The sequence below is a fragment of the Halyomorpha halys genome, unplaced genomic scaffold (assembly GCF_000696795.3).
Source record: "Halyomorpha halys isolate HHAL.00 unplaced genomic scaffold, Hhal_1.1 Scaffold78.1, whole genome shotgun sequence".
Taxonomy (NCBI): Eukaryota; Metazoa; Arthropoda; class Insecta; order Hemiptera; family Pentatomidae; genus Halyomorpha; species Halyomorpha halys.
Genome location: NW_027108467.1, coordinates 1,000,919 through 1,009,861, shown reverse-complemented (window position 1 = coordinate 1,009,861; position 8,943 = coordinate 1,000,919).

Below are 8,943 nucleotides of genomic sequence, written 5' to 3'. Positions count from 1 at the left end.
TTCGAATAAAAAAAAAATTTTGATTACAATTTAATTTTTTGTGTTATTTTTTACAATTTCAAGTTCTATCGGGCTTAAAAAAACACCCTTTATTACATGAAAACTTGACCCCACACCAGGTTAGAATAGGTTGGTCACCTGTAGATAACCCCCCTTGAGAGATAAATAGGAAGGGGGTAAGAAAAAATTATATATATGGGAAAATGGTGCAGTGCGTGACGGGGCTCACATGGTTTCGTGGTGTCAGTAGGGCTCAGTCAAGTCTGAGACAGTTTATGTGTGTTTGGGAGCCACAACTTTTGGGGGCATCCTGTCTCTGGAAAAGTGAGTGTTGAATGTTACCACATATTTTAGAAACTCCTATTTCACCACATGCTTTGATTAGTTCACTAGGAATATTGTCGGCTTCCCCTGCTTTCAATTTTGCGATGGCCATTTCATTTCGACTTCATCCTGACTCGGTTCTTCTTGTAAAAGAAAACTATTTATCGTTAACCCTACTATTTATGGTTAACTAAAAGTAGTTTTCTTTTACTATTTCGATACCTTTATTGACCGCCACATGGACTATCTTCCTACAAAAAACTAAAATATGTTCCTCAACCAAAGGTGTTTAGATCCCTATTGACAGGAATTTTTATGCCAATAAAAAATATTTAACCTTATCTGTATAGAAAAAAAAATCGCGCATAAATATCGTTTGTGTCACTATTGAAACAATATGGACCGATAAACGGAGAGAATTTTTTTTTTTATTTCTATAAAAATATTGTTTAATGATGCAAAAAACGAATCCGACTTCCATTAAAAATATATATATTTCCTACTTAAATGGTACCGTACTTTTTTTTTTTTTTTTTGCATTTAGATTCCTACTGGTGACTCAGCAATGTGTTTTCGAATTATTTAGAAGAAAACAAATAGATTAACATAAACGTATCCTACTGTGCTTTAATATGAGCACAATACTGAAACAATTTGAAAAAAAAAATTATTTTTTATATTTTCATAAAATGTGTAATGTGTAATTTTATTCAGTTTAAAATTCTATTATGCCTTTCTGAAAAATAAAGTCTAATAAGCACTATTGAACACAAAATCCAAAGTAAAATTCCAGGGACTAATCAGCAAATCATTCCAGATAAAAACAGGACTAAGACAGGAAGACGGCCTGTTACTAATGCTTTTTAACATAGTTCTCGATAAAATCATCACAGAGAGTTCTGGAAAATAAATAACGCAGGGGCCGTAGTGCTGACCAAGAAAAAACATAAAAGTGAGCTGCCTAGTCTTTGCAGATGATTCAGCCCTCTGGCGGAAATGGAGGAAGAGGCAATTAGTCAGATAAATACCCTGAAAGAAATAGCGGAAAAAAGCAGGCCTTCAAGTCTCCAACGAAAAGACAGAATTTATGACTACGGAAACACACTACCGCAAAAAGTAATAGAGACGAAATATGGACAGATAAGAGTACCAAAGGAATTTAAATACCATGCAGAGATAGTATGCAATAAATGTTTGGAGAAAGAGAGCATAAAGGAGAAAATCATCAAGTTGGAAAGGCTAAACATCGCAACAGGCAATATTTACAATAAGAAGAACCTATCGTCTAACGCAAAAATAAGACATTACAACACGGTCATAAAACCAGTAATTTTATACGGAATGGAGACAACATGTTTCTCTAGCCTGAAAAAATTACTGAAAATAGCCAGAAGAGTCCTTAGGAGAATCTATGAGCCCAAAAAAAAAAAAAACACAGGAAGGCTACAGGTTAAGACCCAACCAGGAAATCTACAGAGAGATAAATGACCTGGAAACCGAAATAAGAATCAGAAAACTGAGATCCTACGGGCACATGATGAGAATGGACAGAAAGAGACTAAACAAGAAACTCTTTGACAGAATCCGTGAATACAAGAGCGTACGAGGATGAAGCAAATGAGAAAGGAAATAAAGAAATTGAAAATAACAGACAAGGACTGCCTAGATAGAGAACAGTAAGGAAAAAATTTAAAGAAATAAATGTTCTTGCGGCAAATAAAGAAAAACGGAATGGTACTGCGTAGTCGGAAGAGAGGAAGCAAAGGCACGCAGAAATGATAAGAAGATACTGGGAGAAAAGAGAAAAAGTGAGAAGGGAAAATTAATGATATTCGCGTGGTCTTGAAAGGCCGTTCCGTGAAAAAAAAATCTAAGGAGTGTTGATAGGGATTGGAATAGCAAATTTTTTTAATTTAGTTATTTGATAGCTTGCTATTCTATATTAAAAATGGTAAAAATCTGTAAGAATAACGGTTTCTCTTCTAGTATCAGTCTTTTTTATTTAACTCAGCGAAAAAATAAATTAGTATGAATTTGCTAAAATTAAGCCCTGATAGAGCTATGTTAAATATGTAGCGATGTCATCTATGAGCGCGCGGAAGAACTACCAACTTCATTGCTTCACAACAAATACATAGTTCTCCTCATAATGGTCAAAAAAATAATGTGATTTTAATCCTAATAACGAAGCAATGCCTCAAAAGCTGCAAAGCTACCAGACCTCCGTTCTCCGGCGGATTATCCGAGGCACTTCATTGCAGAGGGACAAAACTAGCATCATCTATCCAGAACTCCAGTTTCCCTCTGTACCGGACTAAACAGGCCGGAGGCACAACAAATTCTTTCCAGTTTGCCCGTAACTTGTGGCGTCCCCCAGGGTTCGGTCCTTGCGCCAGTTTATTCAACATATATACTGCCCATGTAGTCGGGACTAAATTTGACGATGCCCAATTATCTGCTTATGCTGACGATATAGCCATATACTCGGCGAGCATGAATGCAGACAAGGCCATGGACCAGGCCACTGCAGGGCCCAACTCATCGCTAACAAACTACGAGACATAAACATTCACATCAATCCACAAAAAACGGACGAGATCACTTTCTCTTACAAGAAAACTCCCAACAGAGCACCCAAACTCAACGAACAGACAATACAAACCAAGAAACATCTCACATACCTTGGCATTAAGCTAGAAACACATCTATCTGTCACTGCACACATACAGAACATAATACAAATCATACACTATACTAACAGTACACTACAGAAGATATGTCGAGGGACATCTCGGGAAAGACGTAACATGACGCACATTCATAACGAACTACAGCTTGAAACTGTACAACAACACATCACACGGAGACACATAAAATTCTTTGACAGTCTCCCTGCTTCCTTCGATCCAGTCTATCACTCCACCCCCCCCCCCTTCCAGCGAGGTGGCAGGGCAGGAAAGGTTCCAAAACCCTGTCAACATCACCTTATAACTCCATCTTCTGATGCACTCCCTCCCCCTCCCCCAAACTTCTTTTCGACTTCTGACTGTTTTTCTTATTATTTTACCATTATCTATTGTCTTTATTAATTAATGTATTTATTTTATCTTCTATGCGATACAACACGAGGAGGCCCCTCACCTTCGGATTTAAAAATAGTACCATCTAGAATGGATATTTCATAAATAACAATAAACATTACAGATAACCTTAAAATATCAAAGGTAGTAAAATGTAATACACAACACGATTTATTTCTTTTCTTTTTCACAATAAAGCACTCACTAATTCATTGTTTCTTTCTGTTTTAGAGGGATCGGAAAAAAAAATTCTTTCCCCACGAGGAGGCCCCTCACCTCCGGATTTAAAAATAGTACTATCTAGAATGGATATATCATAAATAACAATAAATATTACAGGTAACCTTAAAATACCAAAGGTAGTAAAAGGTAATACACAACACGATTTATTTCTTTTCTTTTTCACAATAAAGCACTCACCAATTCACTGTTTCTTTCTGTTTTTAGAGGGATCGGAAAAAAAAATTCTTTCCCGATTCATTATGGTCTATTTCAAGCCACCAACACATAGCATAGCATGCATGCATAGTTTTCCCGACCCTCCCTATTCCTAGTAAGCTTCAGGCAAACACATGCCATATGTTATGCCTTCAGCGGATCCGGCAACCTATCTTATAATGCCATACTGGCAAAACAAGATGTTTTAATTTTTCAACATATGTACATACGTTTTCATTTGTATATATTCTAATTTTTTTGTTCTTATTTCCTTTTTAGATTAGAAAAAAAAATTCTTTCCCGAGGAGGCCCCTCACCTCCAGATTTTAAAAACAGGACCATTTAGAATGGCCATTTCACAAATAACAAATAAACACTACAGGTAACCTTAACATACCAAAGGTAGTAAAAGGTAATACCCAATACGATTTATTCCTTTTCACATAATAAAGCATTCACTAATTAATTGTTTTTTTTCTGTTTTAGAGGGATCGAAAAAAAAAAAAAAAATTCCCTCACCTCTGGACTGTTTCTTTAATAATAGGACCATTTAGAATGGACATTTCAGAATTAATAAATAAACATTACAGGTAACCTTAAAATACCATAGGTAGTAAAAGGTAATACCCAATACGATTTATTCCTTTCTTCACACAATAAAGCATTCACTACTAAATTATTTTTCTGTTTTAGAGGGATCAGAAAAAAAAAAAATTCTTTGATCCTATCAGAATTCCGTCCTCCGACGAATCGTCCGTGGAACAACAGTACAGAGGGCAGAAACGCCGCCATCCACCAGGAACTCTAGCTTCCCTCTGTGCCGGAGTATATAGGCCGAAGGCACATCAAATTTTTTGATGGGCTGAAGACCTGTGCCAACCCGCTCTTCAGGGAAATCGTCCCTCCGACAAGACTTGGAAGGTGGCAAAGCACAGTCCCCTTGGTAGACGTCCTCGCCGAGAGAACTTCGGGCTCTGCAGCATGAGGTCACCACACCACCACCAGCCGGAATGGTCCCTCCCCATTCTTTGTTAGCCCCCGGGTAATATGCCATCAATGTAAACCCGCCTTCAGGGGACCTTGCAACCGTTCTTATAAGGCCATACGGCAATACAAGATGTATTAAAATAAATGTATACATATCATGTATTATATATTATGTAATTGTATATATATGAAATAAAGAGGTTAGAAAAAAAAAATTCTTTTATGGGCTGAAGGCCTGTGTCAACCAGCTATTCAGGAAAATCGCCCCTCCAACAAGACCTGGGAGAGGGAAAGCACGGTCCCGTGGTTGACGTCCTCGCCGAGGGAAGGACTTCTCTCCAGTCTGAAGTCTTTCACATCACAACCACCACCCGGAATGGTCCCGTCCCCATTCTTTGTAAGTCCCCCAGCTATCATGCTACGATTGTAAACCCGCCTTCAGCGGACCCTGCAAACTTTTCTTAAAATGCCATGCGGCAAAACAATATTACTTTTAATGTCTGTATGTATATATATATTTGTTTATAAATAAAGATATTGAGGAGGTAAAAAAAAAAAAGTTAGCAGGTTTTTGGCTAATCTTTCCCTCCGTCTCAAATTGATGATTCACAAGAATGTACTGAGGCCAGCCCTACTCTACGGAGCACATATACTGACCATCATAGCACCTTCAACAGCCAAGAGGCTCCAACAGTTTCAGAGCGGTATACTCAGGCGTATAGTGAGGCATACTTCACTTCAAAGAGCAATGACGGACCACATACATACGACACTCGAACTACCGACTGTGACAGAGTTTATATCGAGGAGATATATCAATTTTTTTGTTATCCTCCAGTAATGTACGAACCTGTTATTCAGGACACTGACACCGACAGGACAGCCACAAAGATGGCAGACCCACATGAACAGACTCAATCTAGACTGAGGACAAGTAACTCAACTGGCTCAACATACCTGGTGAGCCCCGAAGAGACTGACACAAAATACAGACTACCCCATTTAGTACAAGAGCCCGTGGAAAAAAAAAAAAAAAAAAAAAAGACAATTATCTCACCCAAATTTCAGAATTCATTAATGTAAATTACTTATAGTTAGGAGTCAAAATTGATGAGTCTGCCAATTCAGTTCAGGGGAGTATAAAAATGGCGACCGTTCCAAAACGATATAGATTTCTCTAAATAAATTCATTAATTACTGATTTGTTATGAAATACTGTTTTTTTAAAAGCTATATCTGGAGCATTATTGAACGTAAGAAGCAGCTGTACTAGTGGTCGTATTTTAGAAAATTTACTCTATATTAAATCACAATTGGGCAAAAATTATATGATTGACAAGAGACGAATACTTTTTTATTCGATTAACGAGAGACGAATACATTATTATTCGAATAAAAATACGACTAAACAATCCGAATAATTTTTTATTGTAATATTTAAAATACTATTTCAATCGAATAAAAAATTAGTCGAATGAAAAATTATTCGAATACATATTATTCGAATAAAAATTTGATTTTTTTTTTTTAAATTCACCTATTTTTTTACCACCTTCAATTTCTAATGTATGAGGGTCCTATTTGACATATTCAGACGAGTACAAAACGAATATGCTATCGATTTTAAGATCCCATATAATTTTTTTTTTTATTTCTAACATATAGAGGCCAATTTTTAGGTTTTCGGATATGCAGAATATGAAAATGCTTTCGATTTTAACATCGCGTATCGATTTATTTTAACTTTCTTGATTTCCAACATGTTACGGTCCCTTTATATACGTTAAGATATGTAGAATAAGAAAATGCTATCGATTTTAAGATTGTCTATCGATTTATTTTAACTTTCTTGATTTCTAACATGTTAGGGCCTCTTTATGTTTTGAAATATGCAGATTTTTTATTTAAGTTAAAATAAATCTATACGCGATCTTAAAATCGATAGTATTTTCATATTCTACATATCCCAAAACATAATAAGGGACCCTTATATGTTAGAAATCAGAAAAGTTAAAATTAATCTGTACGCGATCATAAAATATATCTATGTATAGCTGTAAGACAAAAAATGTCGTCTTTATACAAATATAAATGTATTCGGATGGTTAATCATTTAATTTTTCGAATAAGAGATTATTTTTCTATAAAATGGGCGAATACAAAAGTATGCAAATGGTTATTCGAATTATTTTGCCCGAATAATTGATTATTCGTGTAAAATAATGACGAATGAAAAAGTATTCGGATGGTTAATCATATTAATTATTCGAGTAGAAAATTCACGAATAAAAAAGTATTCGTCTCTCGTTATTCGAATAATATTTGCCCAACTCTGCATTAAATGATGTTCTCTTAGGTTTTCTAGTGTTTTCGATAGTTTTTAAGATATAGAGCTTCGAATGAAAAATTAATTTTTTTTCAAAGTTTTTAAACAAACGCTATTTTTTAAACCCCCTAACTATACTTAGCAGACTCATCAATTATGATTAATAATAATATATATTTTTCATTAAAGCAATAAAAAATTGGGGTGAAATAAATGACTTTTTCTCCCTTTGGGCTATTTTAGTATTATATGTATTCCTTGGCCAACAGTTCCTGGGGTAATATTGTAACCCCCTCCTACAGTGGACCGAGCCCTTTATAATGCCATCTGGTAAAGAAAGGCAATGCATATATGTATATATATCTTAGATTATCTCTGTATATACTATAGTAGTTTATTTATAAAATTTAGGATTTTGAAAAAAAAAAATGGCACCACCTGGTACTCTCTCAACCTACAGTATTTCCGGAAGAATGATGATTGACCGTGTGCATCAATAAATGGAATTTGGTCCGGGTGCGGTCAATTAAAACTCAAATAGTAAATTGGTGTACTATTTTATTGGAGCCAACGTTTGGCCCCGCGTTGCAGGGCTTCGTCAGGGCTAAAAAAGATACTAACAATTGACAGTTACAAAAAAAAAATAGTGGAAAATAACAGGGTATACAATGAAACGTAAACTTTAATTTAAAAAAATAAAGGTTATAAACAATAAATGAAAGCGGTAATAGTAACCGATAAAGAGAAGAAATATTAAAGAAAGTATAATTTAAGAGATGAAAAGGGATAAGAATAAAATCAAATGAAAATTAATGAGACATAGTTCATACCTGTTTTGACGGAAGTCAAAGTCAGAGTGAACCGTTTCTATTAGGAGGAGTGGGGATGGCAGTCAAGTACGTCACATAATAACGAAAATAATTGTAAAGTAAACAAAGTAATTTTTTTTTTAAATTAGCCAAACAACAAATCATTTATTTAATTTTTCTTATTAAATTTTACGTTTCATTGTATACCCCTGTTATTTCCCACTATTTTCAAGTGTTTGTATCATTTTTAGCCCTGAAACGTTCTAATAAAATAGTACACCAATTTACTATTTGAGTTTTAATTGACCACACCTGGACCAAATTCCATTTAATTAAGTATTTCATTTGGACCTTCAAATACCCACGGTCGAAAAAGGTAGTACTCTCTTTGATTTATGTTTTTCACAATATATTTTCTGTTTTAGAGGGATTCTAAAAAAGCGTCTGCGAATACCTGTAGGATTGGCTACCCCTTTATCACCGTAAGCGAACACCTTGCCGATTGGAGTTTCTGTTCCTGTTAGGACCTGCAGAGGAGTGAAGTATCCATCCCGTGAGGATTTATGGCGAACACCCCTAAAACTGATCCATCATCTTGTCAATTTACCTCCAATCCAGCTTACCTTATCTGTTGAACATGCATTGTCGAGTCCTTCTGATGTAGAGTATTTCTCCTCTTACATTGGTGTCAGGACCTTATTATCCACGATACCTCGAAAAATAGTGCCTGAGAAACAATTTTTCAAAAAACAATTTTTTTTTTCCAAATTATGTGAACTTATTTTTGCAAATATCGTGGGAACTGCAACGAATGCAGATAGGAAACTATTGGGTTATTTCATACAAAATGTACTTTATTATTATTTCAGAAATTCAAAGTTGATGGCCTTTTGTTGTCGAGTACATTTACAGATTATAATGAACCGTTATTAATGCCTTTTTTATAATGTTTAATATCACTGCGAACGATTTTATATAT